The following is a 22,793-nucleotide window of genomic DNA, read 5'->3' as shown; positions in this document are numbered from 1 at the left end:
GCCAACATGGTGAAACCCCATCTCTATTAAAACTACAAAAATTAGCCGGGTATGGTGGTGGGTGCCTGTAATCCCAGCTACTCGGGAGGCTGAGGCAGGAGAATCGCTTGAACCTGGGAGGCAGAGGTTGTGGTGAACCCAGATCTCACCACTGCACTCCAGCCTGGGTGATGCAGCAAGACTCCATCTCAAAAATAAATAAATACATAAAAATGAATTATTATTATTATTTTGGAAGGGCTCCAAAAATCATAACAAATACAATTGATGGAAATCATGCCGGAGTGGTCATACTCCAATATGCAGGGTATGAAGGTTAATTTTATGTGTCAACTTGTATAGGCTCTGGCACCCAATTGTTTGGTGAAACATCAGTCTAGATGTTGCTGTAAAGGTATTTTTGGGGTACAATTAACATTTAAATCAGTAGATTTTGAGTAAGCCTATTATCTTCTATAATGTGTCTGGGTCTCGTGCAGTCAGTTGAAGGCCTTAGAGAATAGATTAGGTCTCCTAAGGAAGAAGGGATTCTGCCTCCAGACTACCTTCAGACTCAAGACTGCAACATCACCCTTCACTGTTCTCCCGCCCGCTGGCCTGCCCTGCAGATTTTGGACTTGCCAGCCCCAACAATCGCATGAGATGGTTCCTTAAAATCCCTATTATCTCCCAACAATTGCATGAGCCTACCCCTTAAAATCCCTATTATCTCTCTACTCATCCATTCATCTATCTACACATCCTATTGGTTTTGTTTCCCTGAAAAACCCTAATACACTGGGCAAGGTCCAGACGTGCAGACAAAAATTCTCCCCCAACAAGCACAAGTGAATATGTGCAGGACTAACCTCTGTACCGGACTCCCAACTTTTCCTCTAGTCTTCTGCAACTCTAATTCCTCTTTATCAGTTCAGACCTAGAATCAGATAACACGCATTTACATTTGTTGTCCGAGGGATTACACTATAGCAGGTGATTTTCAGCCAGTGTATGATGTCATTAACATTATAAGCATCTTGTTTCCAAGTTGAAGAAGGAAGGATTCTCTAAGAAAGAATATTCCACAGACAGGTAGAGGGATGTGTTTATCATAAAGCATCCTGAAGTACATCTGTGGTAAGCCTCCAGGGTGAGGGCAGAGCCAGGCTTTGTGGGGCCTAATGCTTATACAATTTAGAGGACTCTCTTTACACAAAAATAGTACATTTGCAAATTTTCAGTGATAGGTGATCATGCGAACACCTTGCTAAAGCCTCTTCCAGGGCCTTGGGCAGGATGAGTAAGGTGAAGGGCCTTGAAGCTTAAACTTAATTAGTTCCAGTATATCTGACTCTGCTTCAGGGCTTTTTGGGGTGGGGACAGAAAGACAGGTGTTGGCCCCTCCCTGGGTTGGTTCTTCCACCTCTGGGGAGGAAAGTTGGGGCTGGCCTGGTTCCAGCTGCTTGAGAGACACATTTCTCTTCCTCTAAGATCCAGAGTCTTCCCTCTCATCCCAGCCCTGCCGGTGTGAGTTGCCAGATTCCTGGCTCCTTCTTTATCCCTTTCCTTTCTCCCCTTCTCTAATATTAACCCCTTGTCCCAGAATCTCAAAGGCCTGTTTTCTGTGCTCTTGTACACTGCTTCTTTAGAATGCATCCAATTGTCTTGTCTCTCTTTTCTTTTTTTCTCTTCTCTTCTCTTCTATCCTCTCTCCTCTCCTCTCCTTTTCTTTCCCTTCCCATCCCTTCCCTTCTTCCTTCCTTCTTTCCTTCCTTCCCTCCCTGCCTCCCTCCCTCCCTCCCTCCCTCCCTCCCTCCATCCTTCCTTCCTTCCTTCCTTCCTTCCTTCCTTCCTTCCTTCCTCTGTCTCTCTCTCTCTTTTTTTTTTTTTTGAGTCAGGGTCTCACTCTGTCACCCAGGCTGGAGTGTAGTGGCATGATTATGGCTTACTGCAGCCTCTACCTCCCAAGCTCAAGTGATCCTCTCACCTCAGCCTTCTGAGTAGCTGGGACCGCAGGTCTGTGCCACCACACTTGGCTATTTTGTGTGTGTGTGTGTGTGTGTGTGTGTGTGTGTGTGTGTGTGTGTGTGTGTGTGTTTAGAGACAGGATTTTGCCATATTGTGCAGGCTGGTCTCAAACTCCTGACCCCAAGTGATCTGCCCACCTCTGCCTCCCAAAGTGCTGGGATTATAGGCGTGAGCCACTGCGCCTGGTCCACACTGCTTCTTTAGAGTGCATCCAATGATATTTTCAAATAACAGTGTGCAGCCTGTCTTGTCTGCCATCCCGCAAACCTCTCTGTGCTTCTTGAAGCTTCTCATGGTCTGAGGAGAGCATTCCTGGCTGCACACAGGGTGTCGTAATTGCAGCAGCTTCATCATGGTGACTTTTCTCTATGGTCTTTTCTCCACATCTGTGACCAGCCATCTCTTTTCTTTTTGCCTCTTCAGATTTCTAAATGCTGGGTGTGTCCATCTCACTTAAGCTGACTCATACTATTAGAAGCAATGGCTTTCTAACTGTACCCAGAGATATGTAATTTTATACAATTTGCTTTCATATATTTCACCGAATATGTGAATTTATTAGCACCTCATCCTGAGAGAAGACCAATGATTGGTTGAAAATATTCCTGCTCATTCCAGGGTACTGACACCCTCAGATTCTCTCTCAGCTCTGAGTTCCTGTGTCTTCAGAACCACTGAGATCAGTTGCACCCCATTTCATGGCAGTTCTTTCACCCCATTCTTTTCCTACCAATTGAGATCTGGGCTCTTTCTCTGGCTTCCCCTCTGAATCACTCACATGAAACGTGTATACATGTAATAGACTTTACTGAATGAGTTGGAACAACAGAGTTGTTTTGTATCACAGAAAAACACAAACAATTTAACATTATATTTAAATCACCTTCATTTTTGACAAGCGTCTTTGGAATTCCTCCCTAGCCTCCTTTCTCCCTCGTCTTCTGCTAAATTGATTGCCAACCACACACCCCCAAGTGCCCAACCTTCTCATTCCTTCCTCTCTCATAAGGCAGAAGTGGCCTCATTTAGTTTAGGTTTAAAAAACAAAAAATGGCCAGGTGCGGTGGCTCATGCCTGTAATCCCAGCACTTTGGGAGGCCGAGGTGGGCGGATCGCCTGAGGTCAGGAGTTTGAGACCAGCCTGGCCAAGGTGTTGAAACCCTGTCTCTACTAAAAATGCAAAAATTAGCCGGGCGTGGTGGCAGGCGCCTGTAGTCCCAGCTACTCGGGAGGCTGAGGCAGGAGAATTGCTTGAACCTAGGAGACGGAGGTTGCAGTGAGCGGAGACTGAGCCATTGCACTCCAGCCTGGGGGACAGAGTGAGACGCCATCTCAAAAACAAACAAACAAACAAACAAAACAAAAAACACAAAAGTTCCTCATACTGCCATACTCAGAGTGAATAAAAAACAGAGAAATTAAGAAAACAGAAGACTTCTCCATTATGGAAAAACGGAGCTCCTCTCTTTCACACATTGAGACTTCATTTGCAGGCATCCCCGTGCATACAGTAGTCCTGCACCACCTAAGATATACAGTGTCCACGAGCCCTCTTTCCTCTGCGTCTACTTCCTCAATTCATTTCCTCCTCTTGGATCCTGAAAACTGTCAGAAAAAAGCACTACTGTTCTCATTTCATGTAGTGCTTGGCCAGAATAATGATACAGAAAAGAAACAGACCTGGAGAGAAGAGAGTGATGGATGAGAAGTTGCCTCAGGAACTGGCAGGTTTATTTGGGAACAAGGAAGATGGCTACTGAGATGGAAACTAGCCTGTGAATTCCAGGACATTTCCATGCTATGCGTGCCATGGGCGCCCTTGAAACTCTCATTACAAAAGGCATAGAACAAGGACAGTTTCTGTAGCTAGATGCCTCCATCCAGCAGCACGGCCTCTGCCCTGAGCTTCTCAAACTCTTCGCTACTGGAATTGGTGAGGCACGGCTGGTACCTGGGCCCTGGGAACGCTGTCCAGGAGGAGCAGTGACGGTGCCAGAGGCTGCAGAGGCCATAAACAGCAACCAGCACGGCAGCCCCCAAGCCCAGGTGTCAGGAGAAGAGAGTGAGGAAGGCAAGGTCCGTGGGGTTCTCCACTTGCAGGGCTGTCCGGAGGGAAGCACAAACATCAGCACACACAGCTGCAGCATCCAGTTGCTGAGCACCAGCCCCGTCCAGGTCTTGAGCACCCAGAGTTGGGGCTGGACAGGGACCTAGACCTTGAAGGTGAGCACCAGGGAGACCAGGAAGATGGGCACGCTAAAGAGCTCGTACACATGGATCTCCAGGGTGCCCTTGTTCTCAGTGTGGGCTGCCATCAGTAGTGCCAGCACATAGGAGCCCAGGGCCTCGGCTGCTTGCTCCAGCTTCATATTCTGCCACACCTGACATGACTGGCTTATGAAGCCCACCACGCCACTGAGCATAAAGAACCCATACATGGTGATGTGCTGCTGGCTGTCCTTGAACACAAATGCCCACCGCGGATCCTCCCAGTCTACCATCATCAGCCGATTTACTCCAGACGTAGAATAACGTGGGTAAGATGCCAGCCAGGGTGATGACCACCTTCACCACACCTTCTAGTGGCACCAGTTGCCACCATCTGTGTCCTAACTTCTCCCTGGGGGGCAGAGGGAGTTTGAGGAGCCTCTGTTTCCATAGTAGGGCCAGAGACACCAGCACCAAATAGTAGAATGAGTAGAGGAGGAAGAACATTGCTGGCAGCAGGTGTCCCTCGAGAGTGCCCGTGGCTTTAGTGTGTGTGTCGGGGCCAACAGGGCGAAGGCTGGCAGATAAGCAGCAACCTCACACGCACACGACCAGCATCCTCACAGGCGGGAGTGGCCGCCTTTGAACCGCAGAGAGATCATGCTGTTGAGCCTTACCCCTGCCTCCCACACACAGAAAGGGATAGGTCTCGTTGCAGACACCTGAGCCATGCCCCAGGGTGGGACTGCTTTAAGAGGGTCCCCCAGGGTGGGACCGCTGCAGCCACCTTGTTCTGCTCCTTACTTAAATTGGCTAGGCCCAGCATTTCAATCTCTGCACCTCACTGCGGACATCAGTTTCACAGATGCTGATTCAGCGTTTCTTTCACCAGCCCCTCTGCCGCAGCACCCTACCCCTACAGAGAGGAGACGAAGAGAGTGAAGGAGCTCCAGCAAAGAGGAATGGGGCTGACTCTGTCAGGCTGACTTTTCTCTTGGTGCTTGACACAGTACCTACTTTTCTCTCATTTGAATTCCTCAACAACTCTATGAGGAGGTGTTATTAGGCGAAATTTTACAGGTGAAATGAAGGTTCAGAGCAGTGCGGGGACACGCACAAAGTGGTGCATCTGGCAGCTGGCACTGCAGAGCCAGGACGTGGACCCGGGTCTGCTCATCCAACAAAGCCTGAAGTTTATGCAAAACTACTGACATTCACCTCCAACCCCATAATCATGACTGTGGGGAATTTACTTCATCTTCTTGAGTCTCAGCTTCCTGATCTGTAGAATGGGAATAACAATTACTTCATAGATTTGTTACGAGAATTAAATGGAATAATAAATATAAAGTGTCTGATACATAGTGAATAATGATGGTGATTATGAATAATTTTCCTATTGTTATTACTAGCAGTCCTTGCTAAATTTCTATGATCCTGAAGTTGTTTAAGTATTTCTTTGAATGACACCAAAGCAAGAGTCATAAAGAAAAACAGTAACATATTTAATTACATTAAAAAATTTTAGTGGTTTTTTAATAAAAATTAAACATTATGTATTTATTAAAATTACAGTTTAAAAATTTCAAAAGAAAAACAAACTAAAAGTGTGCCCCATATGTAAGAAAGTGTCAGTCTCCTTACATCATAGAAAGCACTTACAAAGAAAAAAAGTTTAAAATGTGGCCAGACGCCATGGCTCACACCTGTAACCCCAGCACTTTGGGAGGCCGAGGTGGGCACATTAAGAGATCAGGCATTTGAGACCAGCATGGCCAAAACAGGGAAACTCCATCTTTACTAAAAATACAAAAATTAGCCAAGCATGGTGGTGCATGCCTGTAATCCCAGCTACTTGGGAGGCTGAGGCAGGAGAATTGCTTGAACCCAGGAGGCAGAGGTTGCAATGAGCAGAGATTGCACCCCTGCACTCCAGCCTGGGTGACAGAGCAAGACTCTGTCTCAGAAAAAAATAAATAAATAAATAAACACCTCAAGAGAAAAATGGACAAAGGACAGAAAGTGGCTATTCACACCAAGGGAACTATAGATGGCTCATAAACATAAAAGTCAAACAATTTTGTGGGCCGTAGGATTCTTGGTTGACAAGTTTTCTTTTTTCTTTTAGAACTTTGAATATATCAGCCCCCTGCCTTCTGGTCTCCAAAGTTTCTGATGATAAATCTGCTAGTAATCTTATTGAGGATCCCTTGTATATGACAAAGTGCTTTTCTCTTGCTGCTTTCAAGAGTCTCACTTTGACTTTGGCTTTTGATGGTTTGATTATAATGTACCTTAACGTGGATCTCTGAGTTCATCCTACTTGTTGAACTTCTTGGATATTTATATTCATGTCTATTATCAAATTTGGGATGCTTTCAGCTATTTCTTTAAACACTCTCTCTGCCCTTCTCTCTCTCTTCTCCACTGGCTGCGGCAAGTGGTTTTCATTGACACAGAGACATAGAATTGCTGCTACAGAGGAGGTAGAGAGGTGTGGCTGAAATCCAGAGGAGGCAGAGAGGTGTGGCTGAAATCCAGAGGAGACAGAGAGGTGTGGCTGAAATCCAGAGGAGGCAGAGAGGTGTGGCCGAAATCCAGAGGAGGCAGAGAGGTCTGACTGAAATCCAGAGGAGGTAGAGAGGTCTGACTGAAATCCAGAGGAGGTAGAGAGGTGTGGCCGAAATCCAGAGGCGGTAGAGAGGTCTGACTGAAATCCAGAGGTGGTAGAGAGGTGTGGCTGAAATCCAGAGGAGGTAGAGAGGTGTGGCTGAAATCCAGAGGCGGTAGAGAGGTCTGACTGAAATCCAGAGGCGGTAGAGAGGTCTGACTGAAATCCAGAGGAGGTAGAGAGGTGTGGCTGAAATCCAGAGGCGGTAGAGAGCTGTGGCTGAAATCCAGAGGCGGTAGAGAGGTGTGGCTGAAATCCAGAGGCGGTAGAGAGGTGTGGCTGAAATCCAGAGGCGGTAGAGAGGTGTGACTGAAATCCAGAGGAGGCAGAGAGGTGTGACTGAAATCCAGAGGAGGTAGAGAGGTGTGGCCGAAATCCAGAGGAGGCAGAGAGGTGTGGCCGAAATCCAGAGGAGGCAGAGAGGTGTGGCCGAAATTCAGAGGAGGTAGAGAGGTCTGACTGAAATCCAGAGGAGGCAGAGAGGTGTGGCTGAAATCCAGAGGAGGCAGAGAGGTGTGTAGGTACAGAGGTGGTAGAGAGGTGTGGCTGAAATCCACAGGAGACAGAGAGGTGTGACTGAAATCCAGAGGCGATAGAGAGGTGTGGCTGAAATCCAGAGGAGGTAGAGATGTGTGGCTGAAATCCAGAGGAGGTAGAGATGTGTGGCTGAAATCCAGAGGAGGTAGAGATGTGTGGCTGAAATCCAGAGGAGGCAGAGAGGTGTGACTGAACCAGAGGAGGCAGAGAGGTGTGACTGAAATCCAGAGGAGGCAGAGAGGTGTGGCCGAAATCCAGAGGAGGTAGAGAGGTCTGACTGAAATCCAGAGGAGGCAGAGAGGTGTGGCTGAAATCCAGAGGAGGCAGAGAGGTGTGTAGGTACAGAGGAGGCAGAGAGGTGTGGCTGAAATCCAGAGGAGGTAGAGGTGTGGCTGAAATCCGCGTGTTTCACCAGGTTGTTTTCTTAGGCTCGTGTCCGGTGGTAGTTAAAGAAAGACACTTCCATAATCCTAAGTAGTCATGATTACTAAAGGATATTTGATTTATTTATTCATTCAATAATAAAACTTCCAAATTCCAGACATTTTTCTAGGCCACAAGGATACAATAATGAAAAGGACAGGGAAGAAACAGATAAATACACAATTAAAAAAGAAAAATAATAGAGGATGATAAATAATAATGGCAAACTCCCTCCTCCCTGCCAAAAAAATACTTAAATTAAGGTTATTGAAATAGTGAGTAGCTCTTTCAGATTGAATCATCAGAGAAGATGTCTAAGAAAGTGACATTTAATCCAAGATTAAATTCGCATTAGGGGTCAGTCATGCAATATCTGACTGAATGTGTGAGTCACTCCATTGTATAAAAAACAAAGGAGGAGCCCAATAAAAGCAAAGACCCTGATAACCTCCACTGATGGCATGTGTTATTTTTTAATATTTTCAGTGTTTTGTTCTGTTTTGTGCTGCTATAACAGAATGCCTGAGACTGGGTAATTTATAAAGAATGGAAATTTATTTCTTACAGTTCTTTGGGCTGGGAAGTCCAAGATCAAGGCACTGCCATGTGATGCAGGCAGAAGGTGGAGGGACAAAAGGGAAGAAACCTCATGTCCCCACATGGTGGAAAAGCAGAAGTGCAAGAGAGAACCAGGTTCGTCTGTCAAGCACCTTTATAAGGATTCTTAATCCCATTCACAAGGAGTGTCATGGTCTAGTCACCTCTTAAAGGCCCCATCTCTTAATACTATCACATTGGCAACAGTTGAATTTTGGAGGGGACACATTCAAATCATAACATTCGGTAATTGTCTTCCTAGCCAGAATCTGATTTTGTTTTTTGCCATGATGAACTGTAGTGGGGCATTCCAAATAGTAAGGCAATGGGGTCATGTATCTTTCCTTATCCATCTTTTTCTGCATTTTGCAATGAATAAGTATTACTTTTGTAATTGTCAGAGACTATGTGAAAACTTGAAATCAATGACACGATTATTTAATGCATGGAGAAAAAACTGGGGTATGAAGACAACAAAATGTGGTGATTTCTGTCTCCACTTTTTTATTTTTTTGCACTTTTCTGGTCATTATTTTTTATTGTTATTTTACTACTATTTAATATAATTTTTTGTATGTACAAAACTTTCATAATAAAAAAATTTTAAAGATATCTGTCTCCACTTTTTTGTATTTTTCAAATGTTCTAAAACTTTATTAATTTTATTTTATGGTAAAATTATTAACATGAAACTCTTTGTAAGAGCCCTTCTCAGTCATCGAAGTATTTCTTTACTTTCGCTTTTTTTTTTTTTTTTGAGACAGGATCTTACTTTGTCACCCAGGTTGGAATGCAGTGGCCCAATCATGGCTCACTGCAGCCTCGACCTCCTGGGCTCAAGCGATCCTCCCACTTCAGCCTCTGGAGTAGCTGGGACCACAGGCATGTGCCACCACACACTACAGACTTTTGTGTATTTTGTAGAGATGGGGCTTTACCATGTTGCTCAAGCTGGTCTCAAACTCCTGGGCTAAAACAATCTGCCTGCCTCAGCCTTCCAAAGTGCTGAGATTACAGGCATGAGCCACAGTACCTGGCCAAAGTATTTATTTATACATGTATATTTGTGTGTATAATTATTTATACACCTATATATATAATACTGACAACTTTTAAAGATACCAAAAAGCACAAAGACAAGTAAAAAGAGTAAATATAACACAACAAATGCCAACTCAGAGTGAACAAGTGTTAATATTTTGTCCTGCTTGTTTCCAGGGTTTTAAAAAACTAAGTAAATAAAACATTCAAATTCTTCTGATCCCATTCCCATACCTCCCTTCCTCCACTGGGAGAACCAATTATCATGATTTGGTGTAGATCTTTCTTATCATTTTGTCATTTTGTATACATTTGTCTGTCTCTTTATCTGTTTATCTATCTACCTATCTACCTACCTATCTACCTATCATCTATTTATCTGATCATTCTCTGTATATTTCTAATTCTGCAGAAACAAGGAACAGAAGGAGATCTTGCTTGAGTAAGGCACTGGTCATGCCTCAATTAGAACCCATGTAAGTGAAGTTCCTTTGTAATGAAGTCAGTGCAGTTAAATGAAAAAAGTGGGGGTGGGGGGGTGGGCGGGATTCAAGAATCATGCAAAAATACTGTTGATGGGAACCATATGTCTGAGTGGCCACATTCCAATGAACAAGGCAAATCCACAGATGTGCTGGTCGTAAATTCCTCCCAACTCCTATTTTGTCCACAAGGTAACTAAAGGTAAACAGGACTAACCTTTATCACCACTCCCAAAAAAGCAGCCACGGGTCCCAGTGTGTCTGTCTCTCCCCATCTCCCAAATCAGCAGTCATTTACCATCTGCTATTCTGAGCCCTCCCAGTTTCCAGAAGGAGACAGTGTCTGATAATAATCACTTACCCTTGTTGACTAGTAGATTAATCTTTAGCAGATGAGTTTCAGTGGCTGTGATACCCGAATAAGTCATTTTAAGCCTCTCATCTCCAGTTGAAGACGGAGAACCCTTAGCTTTACCCACAGCTAAAGGAATCTGGGGAATCAGCCAGCAGGTGCTTAGGTGTGTTTGTCATGGGGGAGGGGTTCTTGAATGCAAATCTGATTTAGATCTTCCGACCCACAGGTGCCCATTAGAATCACCGGGGAGCTTTTAAAAATAACAACAATTATTTGGGCTCCTCCCCCAGAAATTCTGATTTAATTAGCTTGGGGTTGGGCTTGGGCATTCATGTTTTAAAACTTCCCCTGCAGACACTAAAGGACAAATACTGTATTATCCCATTTATACAGGGTACCCAGAGTAGTCAAATTCATAGAGGAAGAAAATAGAATGGTGGTCGCCAGGGGACTGAGTAGAAGGGAATGAATTGTGGCCTAACGTACAGAGTTTCAGTCTGGGAAGATGGAAGAGCTCTGAAGACGGACAGTGGTGATGATTGCACAGCAATGGCGATGTATTTGATGCCAACAAACTGTATACCTAACAGTGGTAAAAGTGGTCAATTTTATGTTATGTATATTTCACCACACTAAATGAAGTGAAATATGAAATCTCCTGTGGTGATTCTACTGGGCAATCTTGCCTGGAACCGCCTTATACTACCTGCGGTGACTGTTGAAAGGGTGGGTCCTCTTGACAAGCTGGCGTCCTGCTTCCGCCCCCCCCCCCCCCCCCCCCCCGGGAGGCTCAGCTGGGTGCCTTTCTGATTTCAGCTATTGCTGCTACTGGAGGGCAAAGGAGTTCACTTTTCTTTTAAGATTTGGTCTGTTACCTGCCCAGGAGTGGTCCTGGAAACCCTATCGATGCCCCCTGTAGCACCTCTGCGTCTAGTAGCAACTTTTCAGAATATAGAGTAGCATGGCAATCTCTTACCAGAAGGGATTTTATTTATTCTCTGGTCTCTTCTGATATCTGTGGCTGGAGCCTCCTCCCTTTCCTCTTTTTCCAGACTTACGCATGCTTCATTTGATTCAATCACATAATCTGACTCATGCAGGTATAAATCATGCAGGAATAACCAGCCAGTTAATGTCAAATAGGAATGACCATATGTCCATGGGGATGACTAGTTCTTTGTATGTTTTCCAGTGAAATGTGCTTATCTAGTTTGTAATTCCGATATTACTGGAAGTCACCCTATCTTTTGAAAGTATATGGAGTTGACTCAGCCCCTGTCCTACAGTCTGAGGGGAAGTCCAATGCTCTGCCCAAGGCTTCCCCTCCCATCTGGCTTGGAGTGTCTGAATCTGCTCAAGCGGTGCCTTACTTACAAACACATTCTGCAGAAGCTCCCTTTGCTCGGTTTCTGCACTGACCCAGAGGGGAGAATCGGCTCCTTTCTGCGGATTGTCACCTCTAACGTCTGGAAAACAAAACAAAACAAACACATGCAAAAGATATTTGCTTGCTCAACAGGCTTTACTATGTGTGTGAGGATGATGATCAGTTATTATATCATCCCAAAGCAAAGTTGTCAATATTGGGTATTTGATATTTCTGTTCTTAAAAGTCCTTCAGTCGTATCAGATGATTGTATTTCTATAAAGTTCCAAACTGGCAAAAGGAACTGAAGGTATTAGAAGTCAGGTGAGTGGTTAGCATAATGGGGGAGAGACTGGGTGGGAGCATTAGGGGACTTCCGGTGTTCTAGCAAAGTTCGATTTCTTGATTAGATGCCAGTTACACTTGTGATTTTGGAAAAGCCACTGAACTCATGATTTGTGCCCTTCTCTATATTTATGTTATGCTTCAATAAAAAAGTTTATATTAAAAACTCAAGAAAAGATAAGCCTTCAGCCACCTCATGTGCAGGCAGGTTAGTCAACTCCACAGAGAGGAACAGAAGGGTCTTCTACCCACCCAGCATCTGTATCCAGAAGTCAGACATGGCTGTGGTCGCTTTTGGGTTTTGACCTGTTAGCAATGTTTTCAAAAAGAACCAAGAGAATGCAGGCATACAAGCACGTTATGGATGGTGGGCCCTGTGCAGACTTGGCCCATCACAAACCCTGCTTCATACACATCCTCGTAGCAAGCACAGCAGTGAGAACTGGGAAGACTTGCCCAGGTGCCTGCTGTCCACTGGCCTGCCCTTACTCCCTCCACCTCTCCACAGCAGCTCATCCTTTGGACCACCCAAACCTGTCAAAAGAGTGTCTCTGTCTCCATTTTTGACTTTCCAGAGAGGTCTGAAGCCACCTTCACACAGTGAGGTGACAGACTCGTGGACAGGTCCTGAAGTCATTCCAGGAGCTGACCAGTCCCAGAAGACAAGGACGTGGCTGCAGGGACAGAAAGTCAAAGTGTGAGTCAAGGGCACATCAGCCTGTCCATCTGGAGGCATGCTCAAAGGTCTATGGTAGGGCCAAAAAGAAAGGTGCAGGCTAAGGACAGAAGGACAGCTTGGCCTGAACAGCCCCATCCTGCAGCCCACCCCAGCCCTGAGCCTCTGGAACTCTCCATCACTGCATCCTGGGGCACCTACTCCCCAAGCCCCCTACTCCAGGAAGAGTATCTATGCTGCCAGAGACGGCAGACGGTGCCAGCAGAAGGTGGTGAGGAAGCTTGGGGCCTTTGGTGAGTGGAACGCATCATCACACACACCCACTGCAACTGGGTGCGGATGAACAGGCCAACCGTGCCTCGAACACTTACATCAACGGCCAAGGCCTTGACTGCCCTGCCCAGCTCCATGCACTGCTAGTCGCCTTGGTGAATCACAGCCACTCCACACTCCACAGGAAGAATCCCAGACTCAGTGACCGGCTGCTCCAGCATGCCAAGTAAGATCAGTTCCTTAGGGTCCTCCCTGTTCTTCCTCACCATCTGTTTTGTCCTGGGAGGATGAGAGAACTTAGCAAGGATCATATTAAGGAGACAACTGCTTTCTCTGTCTCTTCTACAGGTACCTGCTGCTGGTACCTCTGCCCTTGGTAAGACACAATTCCAGCAGGGCAGGACGACTTGCCCTGAGGAGAAGAGCCCAGGGACCCATCACAGGTGGGGAACCACTGCCTCTTCTATTCTGCCGGGGCATAATGGCGGTCCAATGGGTAGACAGGTGGACGCACCACTCAGGTAAGTGCTTCCAGGGGCAGGAGGAGGCGCCTCAATAATGGCATTTTGCCCTTGTGCCTTCAGTCACACCCCTCTGCTCTGCTCAGGCATAAAGCTGACACTTGGGAACGGTGTGTACCATGGTGCCGGCACACCAGGACTCCGCGGCCTGAAACTACAAGTCCAGTCTGATTCACAGGAGCATCCACATTTTAATGCTTCTTAGCCCCCACCTGATCACAGAGGCTCTTAGGGTCTTGCAGAGTCTCCCTTCAGCACCTACACTGAGGGAGACTCTGGAATCTCACTGGCCCAAGAATCAGTCCTCGCGGCTGCTCTGGCAGTGGGTTGCTGGTCAGGTGCAAAGGTGTTGCTCATACTGACAGCTTGGCACTTATCCCATGCCTGCTGCCCTCCACAGCTCCCAGAGAAGCTGCAGCTGGCTGGGTGGAGCCCTCTTGCCCTCAGGTGGTCTGGAGCATCGCCATCGCCATGGGGGCCCCTCCTACTGCTGGCTGAGCTGGGTCTCTGAGCCTGGGTCCCCACAGACAGCAGCCTCCACGGCTGTTCCTGCACAGTTTCAGATCTCTGCCAGTCTCCACAGGGAAAGATGCTTATGCCAAGAGGGAGGGAAGCAGCTCTTTTACCCCTGGAGGGTGGTGGGGGGTACACAGGAAGTTTCTTTGAGCTCTGCAGGTTTCTACCTTTCTCCTATGCCCTCCACCCAGACGATCGTCTTCCCAAAGCACATTCCTGCTGCTGTGGTAAGCCGGGTTGAGGATCAGCCTCCCAGAGTTTCTGAAATCCCGAAGTCACTTAGGCCCTAGGAGTGGGAAGATGAATGTGGATTGTAGCAGGAGATACCTTTGTCCGGTAAAGTAAGTGTTCTCTTTGGTGCCATATTATTTCTTCTTACAGTGGCTTTTATCAGAGACGCCCGGGATATCAGTTATCTCTGAACTGTGACTATTAACCAAGTTCAAGTTATTGTTTTTCCAAACAGTCCCCCCATAGTTCAGTGGGTACAGATATGTATGGGAGAGGAGGGGCGTAGGGGACATTGTTTTTCTGTTTGGCTGTTCAGCATCTGAGCCTTGTTCCTCCATCTAAGGAATTCCCCATCTCATGAGCAGGTAGGAGACAGAGCTCAGTTCTGCATAATACCCCATCATGGCACCTTGCTACATTTTACCACTCCGTTCTCCCCGCAGTGGGCACTCAGGTGACCTTGAACTCCCTGCCACCATAAAAAACAAGCAGTGATAACATCTTTATATGTGCTCCCTGTGGGTCTGCATGAGAACTTCCCTGGGGTACTATGCAGAGACTAGACACCTTGAATTAGATGTCACACCGCAACGTAGTTGGATGATAAAAATAGAAAAAGGAGGAAACTAAGACCGATCACGTGGCACCTTTCAAACAGATTTTTTTAATGTATGCGCATAAATCAATAGTACACATTTGCAATAACACAGTCAAATAAAGTTGCCCATTAACATGGCAAAATAGTTACCTGTGGAGGAAGGGGAATGAGAATAGGGACTAGAGACAAAAGAGAAGTCAGTCAATACAATAATGAAATGGCTTTATGCAACCCAAGAATAATTATATGCCGTGGGTACAGAAATTGGAATAATTCAAACCCCTTCCACCCAGGCAAACAAATGAAACCAACCTCTTCAACCCAGGCAAACAAAACGAAACAAACAACAACTACCATCTCAAAAGGAAAGACATGATATGTACATAACATCTCGATTCTACATGGTGGAGTGTGAAAAATGGCCACGTGAAACAAGGCAGGGAGAGACCCTGTCTGTCTCAGGAGAATCAGATTAGGCTTAACAAAGAGGCATCATGTTTGAGTTAATGTAATGACCTAAGAACAGGCCTTTTCCAGGTGGCTCACATCAGAGAGGTCTACTCAAAGAGAAATCTGTCCACCCACTTATAGAGACCTTGGGACCAAATCCATATCTGATTACCACTGGGAAGCCCAGCACTCACCAGGGATGCCTGCATACATGAGTGGATGGTCATGGACACAGGAAGATGGCCTCGAAGCTGGGCCCAGTGGCATGGGCTAGGTCATAGGCCATACGTAGTTGCTGGTTATAAATTGCTCTCTGTATTATAATGCATTATTTAGTCCCCTTATAAAACCCAACTGTGGGTGAATAAAAGGAAGGATCTAAGTTCAGCCAGGAAAGAAGTGGTACCAAGGGGCATTAGAGATTCCCTGCCAACTGTTTCCAGTAATGGTAGACTGAGGGATAAATCACCATTACTTCTAAAAGCAGCTACAAAAGTTAGAGGAGAATCAAACTATCTTCTTAATAACATTGAAGGCCTCATCAATAGAGCAGAACAGGGAGGGGTAAGAGCCTAAACTGGTTACCTGGGATGTGTTCACTTCCTGGGAGAAGGCAGCTGACACACCAAGGTCCTTGGGTGAGTGTGAGGGGTCATATTGCATTACATAGTGTCCTGGAGATGTGTAAGTCACTTGTACCCCACTGATATGATTACCCTGGGCTGTCTGCCAATCCTCAGAACCATGTGAGGTGAACAAGGTGAGCAGTACTTTTGGGGGACTCCCTAGAGCTGGAGGAACAGTTGGTGTCTACTGTTAGTAAAGGAGGAAACTTAGTATAAACCCACTATGTGCTCTGAGCAGTGGCCCCAAAGGGCTGCATCTGGAAATAGGGGTGGGTACTGGCCCTGTGGACATATAGAACAGCCTCAAGCTTTGTTCCTGGACTGCTAGTTCTCTCAGGTGTTGGAAAAAAGGAAAAAAAAAAAAAAGATCCTCTTTGGAAGAAGATCCTAGATTTCAAATTAACTCTCAAAAGAGCCATTTCAAATAAATTGTCCAGAAAGCACAGAGGCACATGACCTACATGAGACAAAACAATGCAAGTCAGAATCAATAGAAACTATGGACCATAGAAACAGACCCGCCAGATCCCAGATATTAGAATAACTAGATACAACCTGTAATGAAACCATGCTTACTGTGTTCATGGAGATAAAAATTGAATTTAAAATTTTATGTAAGGATATAAAAATCTTGAAAGCAACGTTGAAGATTTTAAAAAGAACCATTTGGGCTGGGCACGGTGGCTCAAGCCTGTAATCCCAGCACTTTGGGAGGCCGAGACGGGCGGATCACGAGGTCAGGAGATCGAGACCAACCTGGTGAACACGGTAAAATCCCGTCTCTACTAAAAAAATACAAAAAAACTAGCCGGGCGAGGTGGCGGGCGCCTGTAATCTCAGCTACTCGGGAGGCTGAGGCAGGAGAATGGCGTAAACCCAGGAGGTAGAACTTGTAGTGAGCTGAGATCTGGCCACTGCACTCCAGCCTGGGCAACAGAGCGAGACTCCGTCTCAAAAAAAAAAAAAAAAAAAAAAAAAGAACCATTTGATATTATAGAACTGAAAAGTAGGATAACTCAATAAAAACTCTGTAGAAGAGTTAATAGCAAATGATTGGTGGAAAGGAAGATAAGTCAGAAGAAACTATCCAGAATGAAGTCCGGAGAGGCATAAAGATGGAAAATACAGATGAGAAGATAAATAAAATAGAAGACACAGGGAGAGAATCCAATATACGTTTAATTGGAGTTCCAGAAGGGAGGAGAGAGAGAATGGAGCAGAGGTAATATTTGAAGAGATAATGCTGAGAATTTTCCAAAATTGATGAAATAACACAATCCATTAATTTAAGAAACTAGAGGAGAGATTCCTACAGGAATTAGGAAGCTTCAGGAACCAGGCATTGGTTAGAGCATCAATGTCTCCTGTGGAGGTTCTCTTTTCATGACAAGGGAAGAATGCACTTGAGGGAGCCGGTGGGTTTCTTTGCAGAAGAGTTTTTGGTTTTGTTGTTTGCTTGTTTTTGAAGATAGGAGAGATTTGATCTTGTTGAAAAGCTGAGAGAATAAACCAATTGAGAGTGAGAGGATGAAGCCACAGGAGAGAGGAGGGGTAATGCATGAAGCATGAAGAAGTTTTTAGAGGGCACAGGGACCGAAACTATGAAAATAATAACAGCTATCGCTTACTGAGCATTACATGTCAGAGCTCTCTCAGGAAACTGGTCACACATTGATACTAATTCTTATAATCCTTAACAATAAGTATTTCTATTCAAATATCCTTATGTTAATTGATGTTCTAAAGAGAGAGAGAGAGAAAATCTTGGTCTTATAGCTAGTAAGTGGTGGCATTGGGATCAAAATCAGGTCTGACTTACTCCAAAGCCTGTGCCCTTTCCACTCTACCAGCTGCTTCCAGAACTCCAGCTGGCCTCCTCTTTGTCTGAGACAGGATGGAAGGAAGAGAGGATGAGTGTGGAAGTAGAGATGTTTGGAGATATTGTAGAATACAGGAAGTTGAAGTAATTCAGGCTGGAGGCTTGGTCATTCCCGGGAAAATGAAAGGGATTCTACCTGCAGAGTTCGAAGGATGTGGGAATTCAACAGAGAAGAAGCTACCAAGGAAGAGCCGACCAGGGGAGAGGGAGAGGAAAGTAGCCGAGGTTGAGGTGAGCCAAGTGCCCAAACCATCAATGCCAGCATGTAGCGGTGCTCCAGAGGCAGAGAGAGGAGATCGAGAAATGTGAGGATGAGGGGGAGGGGAGGGGGAGGAGGGAGGGGAGGAGTTTGAGAAGAAACAGAAGATGTCACAGTCTCAGAGCATCTCCCCCAAATATTTAACTACAAAGGGGAAACTAGTCATTTTATAGTGGGGAAATCAGCAGACATCACTATAACAAAGTGATCTCAAATATTGTTTTATTAAAAGAGAATGAGACGAAGCTCCTGACAAGGAATAAGTGACTAAACCACGGCTGTTCCTGTGGTCTTTGCAGTAATAACAATATCCTCAATGACCTGAAGCCAAAAGATCTCCCCACCTCATCCCACCGCAGTGCCAGGTCCATCTGTGCTAACGTGTCGCCGAGTCCTAAAGGATGACTGAGTCGTCCTTGGGTAACACGTGGTTAACGCGTGTGCATTTGACAGGAGTCTTCTGTAATAACGGAGTGATTCTCATGGGTAGGCGGGATTCAGGCATGGCGGCAGCATTGGGAGAAGTGCTTTGAGCTGGGGTAAGAGGAGTTTGGGGTCTCCATGGGTATCAGGTGCCCCCGCTGTCCTCCTTGGTAGGGTTCTTGCGTGAGGCTGCAGATCCCGGACGGCGCTTCGGCGGGGCTGGCCTCCCACAGGCACTCGGGTCTCCAGAGGCGCGTGCGCGCGTTGGGGACGCTTCGTCCTGCAGTTGAGCGCCCTGAAGCGGGAGAATCGGCGGCCTCCCCTACCCTGGCTGCGCTGTAGGGTCTGTGAGCTCCTGGAGGGCAGCGCCCGGCCTCCTTCGCCAGCAGCCCCCGCCCCCTGCGCAGAACCAGTCTACGCGGACGCCGGAGTCCCCCGGGGAGGCTGGAGAGCCCGAAAGCAACCGGGGCCGTGTCTTCTGGGAAAGGCGCCAATGCCCTCTAGTGGGCGAACTTTGAACTTCCCTGAGACCCTACGCTGACCTGAGCGGGGGAATTAAATCCCGGGAGCCTCACCCGTGTCTTGCCGAGAGCTGGGCGCAGTGTAGCCCTGGAAGTACGGAGAGAGTGAGGATGGTACACACCCGAACCAGCTGGGTCGAGTCAGTCCCCGCCCAGGAGGGCGGCGTGGTCTCCTCCTGCCTCATCGCCCCCCTCCCTGTCCTTCACTCCTTCCAGCTAGAATTGGCACCATCCACTCTTCATTCTCCTTGAGCGAAAAGAAGGGAGACTTGAACACATCTATGCGTCAGGCAGCTTCGCTTCTTCATCTGGAAGCTATTTCTAAAAAGGATTTGAAGTGATCACAAAGGCTTACAAGGGGACTAAAAAAAGATGGGGAAGGAAAGACGCACAGGCTAGCACTGAAAATGTCTTAAGACCCTGAACACTAGACCTGGAGTAGAGATAGGACGTTAAGCTTCCAAACCCTTAGAGCGCTACGAAAGAAGAGACCGGGGAAACTCCAATAGCCCTTAGGAATCAGGAACAAAAGACCAAGGCAAGGGGAAGCAAAAGAGGAAGGGGCAGGGAAGGTATGGTAACTAAAAAATAGGAAAGGAAGAAGAAAAAGAGAAACCAAGGATCAGAGCAAAATTACTGCAGATGGATTAAACTCCCCTATTAAAAAACAAAAACAAAAACAAAACAGTAAAAAGCCTACAACAACCTATCTACCTAGTTTCTAAGATATGTAGCTGTAACAAAGTGACATTTAGAGTTTCAAAATAAAGAGGTCGGTGAAGATATACCAGGAAAGGGCTAACATTTGTGCATCCCTCCTGCTGGGGGTCTAGCTCCAAAACACAGCTCACTTCCACCCATGTGTCTTCTTCGCCCCGGTGCCACTTCCTAAGGCACACCACGGTGAGTTCCCCCCGTCCCATAGCTATCGCTTTATAATTGGCGTCCTTAGCCCCCCTTGCCTTCCTCCCTACAAAGCACATATAATATTCTTTTAAAAACATAAATATGAAGTTGGGCGTGGTGGCTCACGCCTGTACTTTGGGAGGCCAAGGTGGGTGGATCACCTGAGGTCAGGAGTTCGAGACCAGCCTGGTCAACATGGTGAAACCCCATCTCTACCAAAAAGTACAAAAATTAGCCAGGTGTGGTGGCAGGCATCTGTAATCCCAGCTACTCAGAAGGCTGATGCAGGAGAATCGCTTGAACCTGGGAGGTAGAGGTTGCAGTGAGCCGAGATCGCGCCACTGCACTCCAGCCTCGGTGACAGAGCGAGACTCCATCTCAAAAAAAAAAAAAAAAAAAAAAAAAGAAAGAAAGAAAAGAAAAGAAAGAAAAGCATAAATCTGGCTATGTCTTATGGCATTTAGAGTCAAGTTCAACCTTTTTACTCTGTCCTACAACCCCCACCCCACCTTCTGTCACACCACCCCCTTCCCTTCTAGTTGCTGTCCCAGGCCTTCTTGGTGTTTTTCAAATGCACCCTGGCACACACTGTTCCCTCTGGCTGGAATGCCGTTTTTGGAGCTCTTCCTCTCCTTGCCTGGGTCCTAGCTTCAGGATCTCCCCTGGAGTAAACCCTTTCCTGGCCACTCTGTCCGGAGTGAGGCCCTTTGCCTAGCTACTCTTGATCACTGCTCTGTTTATTTCTTGCAGAGTACTTTTTACAGTCTGTGAATATCTTGTTTATTTATTTGCTTATTTATGTCTTCTCTAGTAGAATTTTTACTACAGTCTTTTGGGTTCTTCTATATGTATAATCATATTATCTGCAGGTAAAGATAATTTTTTCTGCTGTTAGAATTCGTTCTTATACTTTCTTTTTTCCCCAATAACGCAACTGAGCATTTAAAACATGTTGAATAATAGTGATCATGGTAAGCATCCTTTCTTTGTACTTTCCTAATTTAATGGAAATAGTTTGAGGGTTTAATGGTTTTAGTAATAACGATATTTGCCATTGACTTCCGGTAAATATTTTTCATCATATTTAAGAAATGTCTTTCTATTTCTACATTACTTTCACTTTTCCAGTTTCTTCCTGGGTAACTGATCTATTTAAATTTTCAATCTTTTTTTGATATCAGTTTATGTTTTTCTAGGAATTCAACAATTTCTCTAGATTTTCAAGTTGGTTGCCATAGGGTTCTATGTAATATTGTCTTATAATTATTTTTCTCTCTTTTTGTATCTGGTGTTATATCATCCTCTTAATTTCTAATATTGTTGCATTTGATTTCTCTCATTTGCTCCTAATGGTCGACATGAGATATCTATTTTTCTTACAAAATTTAGATTTGTCGTAAAACTACTGTATGATCCAGAAATTCTGCTCCTATGTATATATGCAAGATAATTGAAAACAGGAACTTCAACAGATATTTGTACACTCATGTTCACAGCAGCATTATTCACAGTAGTCAAAAGGCAAAAGTAACCTAAGAGTTCATCAGCAGATGAATAGATAAACCAAAAGTGGTATATACGGAGATAGAACATTACTCAGCCATAAAAAGAAATGAAATTTTGATATACGCTGTAACATGAATATATCTTTTTTTTTTTTTTTTTTGAGACAGAGTCTCGCTCTGTCGCCAGGCTGGAGTGCAGTGGCACAGGCTGGAGTGCAGTGGTGCGATCTCAGCTCACTGCAACCTCCACCTCCCAGGTTCAAGCGATTCTCCTGCCTCAGCCTCTTGAGTAGCTGGGACTACAAGCGTGCACCACCATGCCCAGCTAATTTTTGAATTTTTAGTAGAGATGGGGTTTCACCATGTTGGCGAAGATGGTGTAACATTAATATATCTTAAACATTATGCTACACACAATTAACCAGACACAGAAGAACAAATATTGTATCACTGTAGAAAGTAAAATAGAGGTTACCACGGGTGGGCAGAGGGAGGAAGGGTGAGTTATTGTTTTAATGCATACAGAGTTTTTATTGAGAATCATAAAAAAGTTTTGGGTATAGATAGTGGTGATGGTTATACAACATTCCGAATGTATTTAATGCCACTTAACTGTACATCTATGAATGGTTAAAATGACAAATATTATATTATGTATATTTTACCACCATAAAAAGTTAGATTTGGGATTTAAAATTCGTTCTTTCCATTTATTTTTGACTCTTTTATTAATTTTGACATTTACTTTTACTAATTACCATGACTGAATTATTTGTTCCATTTTTAATTTTCTAAAATGAGTTCCATATTCCTCTAATTTCAGTTTTCTTTAAGAATGAAGGCATTTAAGACTGTGATTTTTCCTTTGAATATGAGTTTAACATACCAAAAAATAGAATTCATTGCTTTCTAGATAGTTTTTATTCCAATTTTGATTTATGTATTGATCCAGGGTTTTTTTTATTCTAAGCAGTTAAGAGTTTAGTGATCATCTTTTTATTATTATTCTCTTGTATTCTGAAATATTGATCAGAAAATACCCTGCAAAATCTTCACTTTTTTGAATTTTTCAAGCTTTGTTTGTGGCCAAGTGCATGACTGATGTCTATCTGTCCATCCATCTATCATATCTATCCATCTATATCTATCATCTATCAGTGTTATTTACATAAGAAAAAAGCATCTTCTATATTTGTAGGTTTCAAAGTTCTATACACACCTATTAAATTGAGCTGGTTGATTGTAATACTCAGAACTTCTATGTCCTGGCTACTTTTTATCTTCTAGATATGTCAGATTTTGAAAGATGTAGATTAGAATCTTCCACCACAGTTTATGTGTGCATTTTTAAAAATCACATTCTCCATGTTTCTGATA

This window comes from Chlorocebus sabaeus, chromosome 15, assembly GCF_047675955.1.
Source record: "Chlorocebus sabaeus isolate Y175 chromosome 15, mChlSab1.0.hap1, whole genome shotgun sequence".
Classification (NCBI taxonomy): Eukaryota; Metazoa; Chordata; class Mammalia; order Primates; family Cercopithecidae; genus Chlorocebus; species Chlorocebus sabaeus.
This window is presented reverse-complemented; position numbering follows the sequence as displayed.